A 15,783-nucleotide genomic window follows, 5' to 3' on the forward strand; every position below is an offset into this window, starting at 1 on the left:
AGGGATTCTTTTTTTTTTTTTTTTTTTAAGGCTTTCCAGGTGATTCTAATGGGCAAGAAGGTAGAACACCACTGGTCTGGCATAGAGCAATCATATTTTCCAAATGAATGAAGGGAGAGGTATTGAGCACTGAGTCCCACGACCCCGTTAGAGTGGAATCACAATTCCGATGTATTAGTAAACAACAACTCTGGGTTTGTCGTCTGGAGCTCTGTGTCAATTTCCAACTTGAGGGCCCCCCCCCCCCCCCCGCCATGTGACCTCGGTGAACTGTGGCGTGTGCCTCTCTACTCTTCAGGGCTCCATCTGTAAAATGGACGACTTGGACCACATGACCCTTGAGGTCCTTGCCGCGAACGTGCACTCAAGCATCCAAAGCCATGAGCACCCACTGTGGTACTGGGTGCCGGGGATTCAGCCAGGGAGCCAGGGACCGGGCCGGCACCTTGTCCTCCAGGAGCTTATATTCCAGGAGACATTCTCCCTTCCACCCACTTCCATTTCGGAAACGTTCCAATACGACTCGACTTCATTTATCTGGAGAATAGCCCGGTTCACAGAAGCAGAGATTATACCAAATTTAAAAAAAAAAAAAAAAAAAAAAAAAAAGACTAACTGGAAGCAAGTGTCCCCTTGAGTCACCGGCTGGCTGTCGGCCGCTGTCCACCGGCTGCCCTGTGGTCCCCAAACTGACTTGCTGTCGGCCGCTGTCCACTGGCTGCCCCGTGGCTCCCAAACTGCTTCCCAGTCCCTGTCCAACCCCCGGCCCACGGCTCCCATGCTGCCCCTTCTCCCCCCAGCCTCCTACCTAACCCTACAAAGTGTCTGCAAAATGCAATGACCCACGACCTGATGGCAGCCTCCGCAGACAGACCAGGAAGGACTAACGTGAGACAGGGTGTCCCTTGCGCCCGCTGCAGTGTTCCCACCACCACCTCCTGAGTAAGAAAGCCCGGAGCGTCCTCATCATCCGTGGTTCAGGGATCAAAGCGGACCGTTTTAGGGGCGCCTGGGGGGCTCAGCCGGTTGAGCGTCCGACTTCGGCTCAGGTCATGATCTCAGGGTTTGTGGGTTCGAGCCCCGTGTGGGGCTCCGTGCCGACAGCTCGGAGCCTGGAGCCTGCTTCCAATCCTGTGTCTCCCTCTCTCTGTGCCTCCCTCACTCGCTCTGTCTCTCTCTCTCTCTCTCTCTCAGAAATAAACATTAAAAAAATTATTTTAAAAAAAAGGGCCCTGTGAATTGAGGTGGCCTCTTCGCCGCTGAGAGAAAGCAAGAACCACACCGACATCAGCAGCGGTAACGCTTTCGGACCCAAATAAACCCGGAACCCAGAAGACCTTCATTACGCACACGAGAATCCATGATTTGAAACCAAGTTTCTCAGGTGCACAGAAGTGGTAACGTACTTCTGTGCTGCATAAAAAGAAATTTTTTTATTGACTCTTCAAATAAAACTCTATGCACAATAATAAAAGAAAAATGGGGAAATATGACCTGTCATGGCAATTGCGAAAGAATTTACATCTCATATAAAATACTAGAACTGATTCAATGAAATAACTTTCATCCATCGCCTGTGGAGATGGGCAGGGAAATAGCACTGTCCTCATTTTACGGAGCTGAGAACAAAGATAAAAATATGTGAATGCGTAGGTTAGAATAAAAAGGAATCAGTCATTCCAAGGATTCAGGCAAGACTCAGCTGAGCAAATGATGCCGGACATTGATGAGTAGACGATTTTTTTTAGCCAAAAGTCATGGATTTCTGGTCAAAGGGAAGTGTCCTTATGAGTGCCGTGCCTGGGATAGCTAGGAAGTGAGGTATCTGTCATATTTGCTAAAGATAAAGGCAATCCCAAAGAGAATGGCTTCTCAATTTTCACAATGAGAAGATACCAGAAGGATCTTTGGCCATATATCCATACACAACTTATATAAATATACACACACATTGTGGACGTAGTCAACTGTTTACTTATGATATTTGTTAGTTCGGTTACATATTTAAGATGTATTACAGGGGTGCCTCAGTGGCTCAGTCAGCTAAGCATCCGATTTTTGGTTGCAGCTCAGGTCATGATCTCACGGTTTCATGAGTTCGAACCCCGCATCGGGCTCTGGGCTGACCCTGTGGAGCCTGCACAGGATTCTGTTTCTCTCTCCGCCCCTCCCCCACTTACACTGTTTCTGTCTCAAAATAAACCTAAAAATTTTTTTAAAAAGATGTATTATCAAATTCATTTTTTAATGTATTTCTTTTCATTTTTTTTACGTTTACTTATTTTTGAGGGAGAGAGAGAGACAGTGAGAGCGGGGTGGGGGGTGGGCAGAGAGGGGGAGACACAGAATCCAAAGCAGGCTCCAGGCTCTGAGCCATCAGCACAGAGCCCAACGCAGGGCTCGAACTCACAGACCGTGAGATCATGACCTGAGCCGAAGTCGGACGCTCAACCGACTGAGCCACCCGGGCACCCCATAGGGAGTCATTTTTAAAGCACACATTTCATTCTGTCGGCATCCCACTTACAGCCTCTCGTGGCTCTGCATGGCGTGCGGGACAGAGTGGGGACCCGTCCGAGGCTTGGTGGGTGTGCTCTCTGTCCGTCCTCAGCTGGTGCCAGGTCAGCCTCCAAGCCTCCTCCTGGCCCTGTAAGCCACCTGGTGCCCCCCGAACCCTTCCCTCCTCTGCACCTGGCTCCTCTCACAGGTGGCTGTGATTCGGGCCTGTCGGCCTCTCCTGGCGGACACCCACTCCCTCCTTCCCCTTGTTCGCGCTCTCTTAGGTGCACCCAACGCTCATCACCGCCTAATTCACTGTTGGTAACCTCCCCTCTTTGACATCTCACGACCCCACTAGGCTGCAAGCTTTCCGGGGCCAGGACTGCATCTCCTCTGTCCCCCACTGGCCCCCAGTGTTTGTACAATGCTCGCTACGTGGTAGGAGGTCAGAGATACCGAATCAATACCAGCAGCACCAGCTGATGTTTAAGGGACACTCCTTGCGCCTCAGGCTCTACACTGACTCCTTTCACGGATTATTCATTTAATTCCTAAAACAACAGGATAATCTTGAGGATCCCCATTTTACAGACATCAAGCCAAGGCTTTGAGAGGTTAATTCCTCAATTCACGCTGCACAGCCTGGGCTTCATCAGGATGATCACATCCCAGCCCGAGGCTTCCAATTTATCTAGTAAAATAAATAACCTTCTTGGATATCTGAGCATATGTGACACAGAAGAAAAATACTTTTTACCAAAGCTCGCAGAGGATCTAAGCGGACAAACCAAGCTCTGCAGAGTCGAACAGTAAGTTGTTAAATGAGCTGAGGTCCATTAGTGGCTGCAAAATCCCTGTTTTCGAGAGTTTTGTAAAGTTTGTTTACTGAGAGAGGTAGCCCGTGCTTTCCTTCACCACAATACCACTAAGTCGCATGTGTGTGTGTGTGTGTGTGTGTGTGTGTGTGTGTGTGTGTGTATATATATATATATTTTTTTTTTTTGGTGCTGTTCACTTAAAAGTTCTCAGGCACATGATCTGCTCGGAAATAGCTAAATATTGTGCTGTGGGAAAACGCTATTCTAATACTTGACTTTTACAAGCGACTGTGACATCCTGATTTCTTCTCTTGTCCACTGCAATGGCCCTGAGTGCTCGCTGGGTACCTTCTACACAGAGGTAAGAGGTTGGCGCCTCTTCCCCGGCTCCTGCGGAAATAAAGTTGCCCTCTGAGAAGTGAGCCGGTACAAGTAACCCAGCTGGCTGACGTCTACTTGTAGAAAAGGTTTGGAAACCCTCATAGTATGGCTTGATGGGCCAAACACCTAACTTAAATATTTTTTAAAAAATAAAAGTGAGGGTGGGGCACCCGGGTGGCTCAGTCAGAGAAGCATCCAACTTCGGCTCAGGTCGTGATCTCGTGGTTGGTGGGTTCGGGCCCTACGTCAGGCTTTGCGCTGACAGCTCGGAGCCTGGAGCCTGCTTCGGATTCTGTGTCTCCCCCTCTCTCTGTCCCCCCACCCCTTGCTTGTGCTCTGTATCTCTTTCTCTCGCTCCCTCTCTCAAAAACAAATAAGCATTAAAAACATCAAAAAATAATAATAAAAAAATAAAAGCGAAGGATATAGAGCTGGCCCATTAGCAATGGCAGCAAGTGGGGACATGCCACAGGGAAGGGTCCCCTTAAGAACACAGGTATAAAGGAAATAGACATTCACTCTGCAGGTCAAACTAGTAAAATCTATGGCAAATGTAGACAGTTTGGTGTCTGCTGCATCCCCCCTAAACAACGAGCTGTCTCCTGGTTCTGAACTGGAAGGTAAGGGTGGAGAACTCAGAAGCTTGGCTAAAATCAAAGGCCAGCAGAAGTCTGGTGGGCATGACCACTGTGGCCCGAGGAGGAGCCTGTGAATAGAAAGGGCTTCTCTAGGGGCGCCTGGGTGCCTCAGTCAGTTAAGCATCCAACCCTGGCTCAGGTCATGATCTCACTGTTCGTGAGTTCGAGCCCCGCATCGGGCTCTGTGCAAACAGCTCGGAAAATGGAGCCTGCTTCGGATTCTGTGTCTCCCTCTCCCTCTGCCCCTCCCCTGCTCGCACTCTATCTCTGTCTCTCTCGAAAATAAATAAACATTTAAAAGAAAGAAAAAGGGCTTCTCTACCCGGAATGCAGAAATGGGATGTCCAGTGAAACAAACAAGGAGTAAGGGGTTTATCCAACATGGCCGAGAAGAGCACTGGATGTGGAGGCCACCAAGGTTCTGGTCCCTAGAACAGATGTATTTCCTTTCATTATATTTTTAAAATAATTATTTCATTTTATAAAAATAATTTTTTTTATATTTAAGCATCGAGACCAATTAGATAATTCCTGTGAGAGCCAAGCTTTCGTATTTAGCTGTATTTTAGTGAACCAGGAAACCCTGAGTGAGTAGCTCCTTCCGTGGGGCTCTGAGCTCTGCTCCCTGGAGAACTAAGCATTCTGTTCTGTTGGGAGATTTAAATAGGTAAGGTTAACGTATCTGAGGGAGATATGTGTGCTCAGGGGAAGCCGATGGCCAACCCAAGAGAACAAGCATGGAATACCACACTGGGATGAAGACACGGCAGGAAGCATCATGGTGGGGCGGGAATGGTTTGTTGGCCTTCTTCCGCCCTGAATTGAGTAAAACTAATACACTGAGCATTGTCGTGGGCCCAGCACTGGGAAAAATTCAACCTACTCAACTTAAGAAGGTATTATCCCCATTTTGTAGACGAGGAAACTGAGGTGTGGAAAAAGTCAGCGTTTGACTAGCATCTCACAAAGCATAAGTACTGTGGAACCTCAAATCTGATCTTCTCACCTCATGGCTCCTGGACCAGTCAGTGACTGTCCCCCCTAGGCCTCTCTGAACAGGTCACCCTTGCCCTTCCTTCTAGTCTGATTGTGGACATGGCTGTCCACAGCTGTTGAGAATAAAGTTCTGGATGCGATGTCCACCACAGGTGAGTTTGGCCATTGTGATTCAGGCCTCTTGGGTTCCGTCAAGAATAATTTCTGGATATGCAATTACTGGATGACCTCCCTGAGGTCAAGGCCCTGACTTTGAGGCCAGCTGCCACCCTAGGTGACCAGGTGACACCTGGGTCCCACCGCCACAACAGCACCAGCAGTTTGGAGGTATGCATGTTGTCTCCACACCCCTCTCCAGATCTGTCCCGGGAATGCAGGCCAGATTCCTGGGAGCCAGCGCTCCAAGCTGACTACTCAACCGTCTGCACTCACAGGCAAACCTGGATGCAAATTTGCATTTGAAAAGTTGATCTCTGTTCCTGCCTGGGATTCTCATAAATCAAAAGTGGTCAGTATTTACAGCAGAGTCCAAAGGAAGAACTGCTGGGAGAGCCCCAAACATTTAAAACTTCTATATGGGAACCAAGAAAACTTCATCTGAAGACAGGAGATTGGAAGAACTAACGGGCCCGCTTTTCATCTGCTTCTCATTTAGAAAAATTGGACTACTGGGGAAAGGGGTAAAAATAAAAATTGGAAGCAAAAAAAAAAAAAAAAATCTTGAAAGGCAAGCAGATGACCCATTCCGAAACACATAGAGTTTGATACAACCCTACCCTTTCCCGAAGGCCAGTTAATTGTTGGGGTAACTTATCAGGCCGTGGGGGGATGTGACGCAACACGGGAAGCTGACAGAGGGTTAGTGATGACGGCCACACTGTCCATGGGAAGCGGTGCCATTCAAAAGCAGAGGCCGTCAGTCTTAAGACAGATTGAGTTCGCTGTTGCAGCACGACAGGGACAATATTTGCCTCTGTCATGGCACCACGGCAGCAACAGACCACCCACAGGCTGCCCTGGGAAATATATAATTACATGACACGTAATGGGAATTTAGTTATATGTTTATGCAGATATAGACACACATGCATATACACATGTATACACAAACGTACTGGTGAGTGTAAACCAATTGGATTATACTTAGAAAAAGGCAAAACAAACAAACAAACAAACAAAGAACCTCAGTTCCTTGGAGAAGAAGGCAGGGCAGAGATGGAAACAGGAAGAAAAGTGTATCACCTAATTTTTCCCATTACGTTAATTGGAGATCTTAATTTACCAATACCCCTTAGGGACTATTTGTCTTAAATCAATTCAGACGAGCCGATCCCTTGCTGGTCTATAAAATGGAGGTGGGGGTGAGCACTGTCATGAATAGGAAACCCGTACGACCTATCTTTGCATCTCGCTCCCCGCCACAGTGTCTGAAACACAGTTGGTTGAATGGATGAACAAATGAACAGACGTGAGCAAGACAGCAGAATGTTTGATGTGGAAATCAAGTCCCTTGATGTCAGGGCGCCCGGGTGGCTCAGTCGGTGGAACGTCCGACTCTTGGTTTTGGCTCAGGTCATGATCTCATGGTCGGTGAGTTCAAGCCCCGTATCTGGCTCCGCGCTGACAGTGCGGAACCTGCTTCCGATTCTCCCTCTCCCTCTCTGTGCCCCTCCCTTGCTCATGTGCACACCCTCTCTCTTTCTCAAAATAAATAAGTAAAGTTTTTAAAGGCTTTAATATCAAAATGTGAAAAACAAAAATGGCAAGACACATCGCGGATCAAAAGTTCTTTTGTCCAATAAAAAGGACTGGTATTTTTTAATACTCCTCATGGAAACGCTTGAAGGAATTGACATTCAACTGTGACCTTCTAAGGAGCCCTAATTTCTGTGTTTAAATCAAGACCTACAGATTATTTTCAGGGCATCAATCAAGCTTGCACTGCTATGGAATATTTTTTGATGAGTCACTGAACTAATAGTCTGAACTAATAGGTTTTTCTAAACATAGTATATTGGTTACTAGTTCAACCTAACGAAGTCAACTATTGTGTACTATGATGACTGATATTTACAAAATATTATAACTACATAACACATTAGGAGACATATTTCCGTATGTTCATGTCCGTATAGAAACTGAATTACAAATACATTCTGGGAAATCCCACTGTTTATACAATATTTGTTTTGGCTTTCACTATTTCCGCTGCTAGGAATACCATGCCAATGATTATTTTAAAATACGATATTGATTCACTGAAATATTTATCCAGCTCCAGTCATTGGCAACAAAAGGTACTCACTTTCCAATGTCATTCCAATGACACTGTCCTCTGCTAATCAATCAGAATTCCTATCCAAGGAGGTCAGAGGAAAAGAAGAAAACAAACAATGAGGTTCAAAAGGACTAGTACAATCGCTCTTTGTGGACAAAAGGAAATGGTGTTAGGTTCTGCCACAAAAAAAAACGGTGTTTTATTTTTGTGACCTATAGTGCATATACGAAAGGTTGTGAAAAAGGAACACTCACGCCCCCATCCTTTGGTTTAAGAAACAGAACACAACTGCATCCTAGAGGTGCCTCGGTGCCTTTCTTCTGTCACCACGTTTGTTTGAAAAACTATTTTCAAAGACATGAAGGGGTTAAGGTGATGATCATGCATCATCGTGTGACAAAGGTTCTCCCACTTCTAACCAACACGGTCTATACCTCAGGCCCAGGGTTGATGCTTCCTGCCGTGTCTTCATCCCAGTGTGGTATTCCATGCTTGTTCTCTTGGGTTGGCCATCGGCTTCCCCTGAGCACACATATCTCCCTCAGATACATTAACCTTACCTATTTAAATCTCCCAACAGAACAGAATGCTTAGTTCTCCAGGGAGCAGAGCTCAGAGCCCCACGGAAGGAGCTACTCACTCAGGGTTTCCTGGTTCACTAAAATACAGCTAAATACGAAAGCTTGGCTCTCACAGGAATTATCTAATTGGTCTTGATGCTTAAATATAACATGCCGTACATGATTCCTCATCTAGTATCATGAGTACAATTTCTCCCAGTATGGCCAGTTCAAGAATCCCTCTGGGACAAGTAAGAATGCATTCTAATTTAGGAAATTACGGAGGCCATGGATCTTAGAGCGGAAATGTGCCCCTTGGCAACTACCCAACCCAGTTCCCAAGCTGATAAGCCATTATTATTATTATTATTATTATTATTATTATTATTGTTATTTTTAATTTTGGGAAATATAAGATTTTAAATTTTTAAATTGAAGTACAGTTGACATATATAAATTCATTTCAAGTGTAGAGCACAGCGATTCAACAATTATATACATTATGAAATGTTCACCATATGTTACAATACTATCAACTCTATTCCCTATGCTGTACTTTACACCCCCGTGAATTACTTAGTTTACAGCTAGAAGTCTGTACACTACACAACTGGAAGTGTGTATCCCCTTCGCTCGTTTCAGATTACAGATAAGAGAAATCAGGACTAGCGCGGTTAATTCATTGGCTGAAAGTCACGAAGCTTAGAGATCCAGAAATTTCATGTTTCCTTCTTGATTCAATGCTTCGCCCCTATACCATACTACACGTCCTTGCTCTTGGCAGGGGGTGTGCAGGGAGAAAAGGAGAACAACAATAGACATACATCCTACTACCCTAAATGCTCATCCTCGTGACTTCTATCGATATGGATTAGAATTGCTGCTCTGGAAACAGAGTGAAACGCAGAAGCATTAGTTGGTTGGTGGTGGGGATATCCTATACATCTAGAGGAAATCAACTGATTAATTTGTCAGCTTTTTTTTTTTTTTTTTTTTTAAGCAAACTTGAATCTTTTCTGGGATACAACAGAGCATAAACTGATTAATTAGCTAATTAATAATATATGGCCATCTACATCGGTGATTGCATTTAAATTTTACATGCAAAGGTTACTTTGGAGAAAGCATCAGTTCTGAATAAGTAACTTTGCGAGCAAAAAGAGTCTATGGAATGTCTATGCAGGTAATTTATGGTCCACTGTAAAAATACGGACTTTTGATTGAAGAAGTAATCAAAGAGCATAAGAAGTAATGTAATCAAGCCATCAGCATGACCCTATTTGGTATGGTAATAAATTCGATCCAAAATTTCAGTGTATTTCATTTTTTACTATGAAATTTATTGTCAGTTTGGTTTCCATACAACACCCAGTGCTCATCCAAACAGGTGCCCTCCTCAATGCCCATTATCCACTCTCCCCTGAAAATTTAAGTGTATTTCAAATGTATTTCTTAAAGTATAGGGATAATGCTATTAGTAAGTTTCCAAAATCATTTTTTTCATATATACATAAGATGTTTAATATCTATTTTTTCATTTAACCAACTTCCTAATATTCTATATATTTGTTCAATATGAATGTACAATACCACCAGGACTTTACTAAAAATGTTACTAATTCATTACCTTGTGAAAACCATGCATGAAAACCATATCCCACAATTCCTGAGGGAATTTCTGTGGTATTGAGATTTGTCACCTGGGCACTGCTTGGTCACTAACATAGCACAGAGGGAATCTCCATTGGAGAATGTCAGATTTTTAAAGAAAACCAAGAAACTGACCAACAAAACCCTCAGGCCAGTGGAAACCGAAAGGGTAGCCTTAGAAATGCCATGAAATTAATATGATGCGTAAATAAACTGTCTCCCAGAATAAGTCTCCTGCTGTGAGGGTTCTTATATCATCTTCTACCTGCCCACATGTTTTTTGTAAGGAAGAAAATCTCGAAAGAAAGAAAGAAAGAAAGAAAGAAAGAAAGAAAGAAGGAAGGAAGGAAGGAAGGAAGGAAGGAAGGAAGGAAGGAAGGAAGGAAGGAAAGAAAGAAAGAAAGAAAGAAAGAAAGAAAGAAAGAGAGAGAGAGAGAAAGAAAGAAAGAAATTCTGTTCTCCACTTATGTTTAGCCCACTTCAACCCACAACGAAATCCACCAGTACACTGATGGGAAAGAAGTGCCTGTTTCATAACATTTTTAGATAAAAGCCCTTCTTCTATTTCTGTCAGCTGTACTTGCACAAGTGTGGCTGGCGTGTCTTTTTGGGATGTGGGTCTTTGAAGAATTTACTGCCACTTCCTTTTTGTCTGACTCAGTCTGCTTGCCGGTGACACAGTTGCCTTAATTTGCCATTGTCGTTGGCATGGAAACAGCCCTTGAGGGACAGGTGAGGTCTGGACTCCAGTTCAGAGCCCTCCTTTTCATGCCAGCAAGGCTCAGACCAGTTCCTGCTCTCCTGTTCTGACCCCCAAGTATCTACTGCCATGGAGGATGTAGGGACATGTTCGCTTTAAAAGAAAAGAACATTAAGGTCTCTACAGAGGGGTTTCAGAGTCAGGCTTACAGCCTGTATCCCATCAGCTGCTTTAGAGACAGGCTCTGGTATACCTCTGCACCCCCAGGGATCCTGGCATGAATGCAGGTGACCATGGAGTGAAGCCCCAAGTGTGAGGTGCTATACTTGAGGAATACAGTCGCCACCAAGAGGCAAAGGCCAAGCCTTTCCCTCAACTTCAGGGTAACCAACAGTTGATAAGGGAAAGTTCTTCTCTATAGAAGAATTCCAGGTAACAAATGAAGAAGAAATGATAGAACTAGAACATCACCTAAAGAAAGAACTGATCTAAGAAGTTGTTGGTGAGGGCCACTGACCCTGGAGGGTAAAGGCTCAAATTGAGCTTTATGACAGAAGCCTCAGGATAAGCCCTGAACCCAACGTTCAGTCCAACATCACAAAATTCCCGATGTGATGCCAGAGAAGGACACAGAACCACCCATGATGTAGTCCTACCAAACCAAACCCAGAACCTGAGTGTGCTCAAGGCTATAGATGTAACGCCTGGTTAACACAAAACCCAGGGGCCAGAGGAACAGGCTAGATGACACCATGGGGATGAAGTCAGCAAGTTAGCATATGAAAAATCCTACTGGGCAAGCAACCTGGTTTCATTCGCAAGGATTGCAAGACTTCAAAGGTAAAAATTGAAAAGAAGGACCAGGAAAAAAGACTGACCATTAAAAAAGCTGCACAAATGCAATGTGGGGGGTGTGTTTATACACTGATTCAAGCAATCCAACTGCCAAAAAAGGTTCCGAGCTTTCTGGAGAGTTAGTCTTTTTGTCTTACCCGATCAATGAAGAGTCATTATGTCACGTAAACAGAAGCACTGTGGCCTTCCTATTGAGGATGTGCCAACTAGAAAAGGCAAGGGACCACTCATAAATACACCAGCCTGCACAGCATCCACGTGTCACCACACCGGCCACATTGCAGGGGAGGGGCAGTCAGATGACAACCACGACAGCAACCCTGGATCACCCCCTAGGCACCAGAGACCACCTGGACATAGCCAAGGCAACTATCCATTTGGGATGTGGTGTTCTGGAAAGGAGTCCTGAAGATGTGCAAGATTCTCGTCAGAAAATTATAAACCTGAGGCACAAGAAGCAAAGGACTGGAAGCGATGTAATTAGACTTGGAAATCCACGTCCATCTCAAATGACCTTGTCAAACCCTTCAAACTTTAAAGAAGTCCATTCAAGGATGCCATACTCTCAAACTGGAATTATAGAGGGGCACCTCTTTGGAAAGGTTGAACTTAACCAGCTCAGGCACGTTAAAGGTTAAGTCAGGCTGGGGAGCCAAAAATTCTAAAAACGGTGGGCTGACCTTTTCCAATGTCTGTATAACTTCAAAGACTGAGATGAGGAAGGAAGTTCAAGTGGATGCAGTTCTTACCCAGTAAACAAAAGTTAGCCCAATTAGAAAGAACTCTTAAATGTTAAGAGACTTTAACTTAATTCAGAAGGGGTTGGGTCTAGTTAGAAGACCCCTGAAGTCCATCAACTGCAGGAGTCTACAGTCATGGGCAGAGGATTTTCCACTGTCCTTTCTCCACCTCATCCAAGGGCAGAGGCCACCCATCGGGTACAGCCCGAAGCTGCAAAGCAGGGGATGGAACATGCTGTACTGCAGGAATCAGGTAGCCTGGAGAGGGGTGGTCACTCCCTGTAGGAAAGACCATTCTCATGGGCAATGCATCAGCTAAGACAGGGACCCCAAACTAGGAGGATCTAGTGGGCTGGCATTTCCCTGCCCACCCCAGCACCTCCAGCACAACTTTCAGCCATAACGGAAATGTTCATACAGCTCTAAGTGGCAATGAGCATGTGAACTGTGGCTGGTGTTACCAACTAACTGAAGTTTGAGTTTTATTTAAATTAACGTCAATAGCTTCCTGTGGCCGGTTATGAAGAGAACTCCTTGTGGAATGTATCCCAAATACAATCCCCAGGCCCTATAACTGGCAATTCTCATTCAATAGAGAGACACGGGGCCCGGCATCTGCCTTGGGAACAAGCTCCCCAGGTGATCCTCGTGCTGGTGGTCCCACGAAAATGCCCCAGACAGAGTTGAAGGAGGGTAAGGTTGTCTGTAGGCACTCCTGGCAGAGGGAGCACCCGCTAGATGGAGACAGACTATAGGAAGGATGTGGAATAGGTCCTGGAGCAGGCCTCGAAGCTACAGGCTCGCCCCACTGTGCTCCCACCCAGATATCACAGGAAACACTGACAGTGCCTTGGGTTGTGACAGCCACCCAGACACTCTCAGGGTCATGGCCAAGGCCTCACGATGTCCCATCCACCGCAGGCTGGTGCACTTCAGCTCACAGCCCCCGGACATTGCTATACTTAGGCCAGCCACAAACATCCACAGATCCCAAAGAAATGTCATGCCCCATTCCACATAATAACCTTCCACAGGTCACCTCCCGAGGGGATTCTGTTAGGCGCAAAAGTCCACGCTTCTGCAAGACTTTAAGGACTGTGCCCACCACGATCCACGTCTTGGTGTCCCCGGCCATTGCCCAAAGGGCGAGTTTTGGGTTCTTTCCTAGGGTTCTCTATTCTGATCACAGATTATCAATGTTCTAGCATTTCCTGTAGAAGAGTCGCCCTTTCCATTCCCCAGGGCAGCCAACTGCTCATCACTTTCTGCCCATTCTCGCCGCTGAACGTCTCTCATCTACCCCTTTCTGCGGGCTCTCTGTTGCTTGGAGCCATTACCTGCTCCTTCCTGTGCACCGGCGATAAACAGCCTCCCGTCCAACCCCACTCTTCAGCTTCCCCAACCTCATCTTCACGTGTAGCCAGAATGCTATTTTAAAACCTGAATTTTATAACGTCATTGCCCTACTTACAGGCCTTGATTCCACGAGGCACCACTGTCCCTACGAGAAAACACTGAGGTCCTTATCACGGAGCACGAGGTCCCGCACGGGCTGACGTCCACTTCTCTCAGTGTCTCCCTCTTGCCCAGTAGCACACCGACTCTTAGTTTCTGAAATGCTTCAAAGCTCCTTCGCCCCTGCCCCACGACGTTTATGCCAGCCCCTCCTTCTCTGGGAACCCTCTACCCTCTGCCCTCCTTTGCCTGGCTTGGTCCGATTCATGTGTAGTTCAAAATGTGCTTCCTCACATGCCTTCCTTCCCTAGGCCATGCCGGGCCCCACACTGTCTTCCTCGCTCTCAGCCCCACTCGCTGTCTTCCATTACTGTTTTGTGATGGCCTGTGTAGCATTGGGCTCCTTGACTGGCTTCCAAGAGGACAAGGCCTTGACCTTGTTCACTCTATCTCCAGTGCCAACCCCAAGTGTCTGGTACTAAATAAACATTTGTGAACAAACGACTAAGTGAACAAAGAAATGATTTCATTGATTTATTATTAACTCATTATCAATCATTTGAGTTAATAAAGATTTGTAGATGGTGGAAGGGAAGCAGCTGAGAGACAAAACCAGGCAAGTAGACAGAAGACTTTCTGAGATATGGTTTTGTCCCTGGTACTTGAGTCAGTAATTAGACACCCGCCCCCCCAAACCGGCAAATTAAAGCTGGGGGTTCTAATAGGCAGGCTGGGCTTCCTCTGCAAGAGTAGAAATTTTTTAAAAAAACAGCACTCGGTGCACCAAAACTTAAAAATTTTTAATTCCTAAAGATGTCAAGATTGGGGCGCCTGGGTGGCGCAGTCGGTTAAGCGTCCGACTTCAGCCAGGTCACGATCTCGCGGTCCGTGGGTTCGAGCCCCGCGTCGGGCTCTGGGCTGATGGCTCAGAGCCTGGACCCTGTTTCCGATTCTGTGTCTCCCTCTCTCTCTGCCCCTCCCCCGTTCATGCTGTGTCTCTCTCTGTCCCAAAAATAAATAAACGTTGAAAAAAAAAATTAAAAAAAAAAAAAAAGATGTCAAGATTGTGAAATTAAGAGCCAAAAGCTTAGCACGCTAATCCTTTCCAGCTCTTGTCAGAATCAGGCTATTTGGCTATCATCAACTCTCACAGGCAAGATTAGGCATGATCTGATCTCCACTAATTTAAGAAGTTTGAAGTAGATCATAGTTTCGGTGAACCCAAAATATACTTAGGCGAAGTAACAAATATTGCTGGGTGCACAGGAATGGGTCACTGAGTCATCCAAACCTGATCTCGAAAACCAACACGAGCTCGAATCTGTTAGCGCTGAGCGTGCACAGACTCGTCTTCCTTCTCGCAGATGAGAAAACAGAGAAGGCAAGCTTGTGGCTGGAAGCAGAGCTGGGTTTCAAAGCCTGGTTTCTTGACTCCAAGCCCTGTGTCTCCTTGAATAATTAGTTTCTTACACCACCCAAGACAGACCCTTAACCTCCTGGTGACTCACTTCTGGCTTGGTCCAGACTGTCTGCATTCCGTCCTTCCCTCACACGGTAAGTGCTTAACAGGTGCCCACTACCAGCCAGACCCTGGGGACGCAGGTGGAGGAGGCAGCTGAGACCCTGGCCTTAAGGACATCGTGGAGCGGCACGGGGGGGGGGGGGGGGTGTTCTGGAGGGTTCAGTGATCCGACAGGGTCACCGCGCGGCAGGACAACAGCCACTCTGGTTTAGGGCCACAGCACCCCTGCACACACACGGGTGGCAATCACCTTAAAGCAGCCACACGGCCTCAGGGGCTCATGTTGAGTTTGTGGGTCTCATTCATGAGAACTACGAGTAAATTTCCTTCTGAACTTACGTTTGTTTTCCGCTAACCCAAGCATAGGACTTTACATTTATCCTCATTAAATCTCACCTTGTTGGTTTTGGCCCATTGAGCCACACTGCTGAAATCTCTATAATCCGGATTCTGTGACGCAGAGCAGTTAGCCCTCCAGCCTGGCGTTGTTAAGAAGTGTGGTCAGTGCACCTCCGATGTCTTCATAGAGATGGCTCAGGAAATTGCGGGCCAGGACGAGGCCTCGGACACAGCCCCGGGGCCACTGACCGCATCTCAGTCCGGCTGTCCAACATGGTTTGGGTCAACATGAACCATGGATTCGTATTCAGCCCACCCCTAACCTATCCGACGCTATCTCTGCACCGGCCAC

General features: G+C 46.2%; 1 protein-coding gene and 1 long non-coding RNA gene across 2 annotated transcripts in view; both read right to left on the reverse strand.

Moving 5' to 3' along the window:
* Nucleotides 1-15,783, reverse strand: part of ADAM12 (ADAM metallopeptidase domain 12) — a 299,802-nt gene that overhangs the window by 234,243 nt on the left and 49,776 nt on the right. The window lies entirely within an intron of this gene.
* LOC121037375 (uncharacterized) lies at nt 9,150-14,389 on the reverse strand. Its single transcript, XR_005793746.1, has 2 exons — nt 13,629-14,389; nt 9,150-13,590 (listed from the first exon to the last, which is right to left on the reverse strand). It is a non-coding gene; the product is annotated as an uncharacterized LOC121037375 (long non-coding RNA).

This window comes from Herpailurus yagouaroundi, unplaced genomic scaffold (assembly GCF_014898765.1).
Source record: "Herpailurus yagouaroundi ecotype Mexico unplaced genomic scaffold, PumYag 163, whole genome shotgun sequence".
In the NCBI taxonomy this organism is placed as follows: Eukaryota; Metazoa; Chordata; class Mammalia; order Carnivora; family Felidae; genus Herpailurus; species Herpailurus yagouaroundi.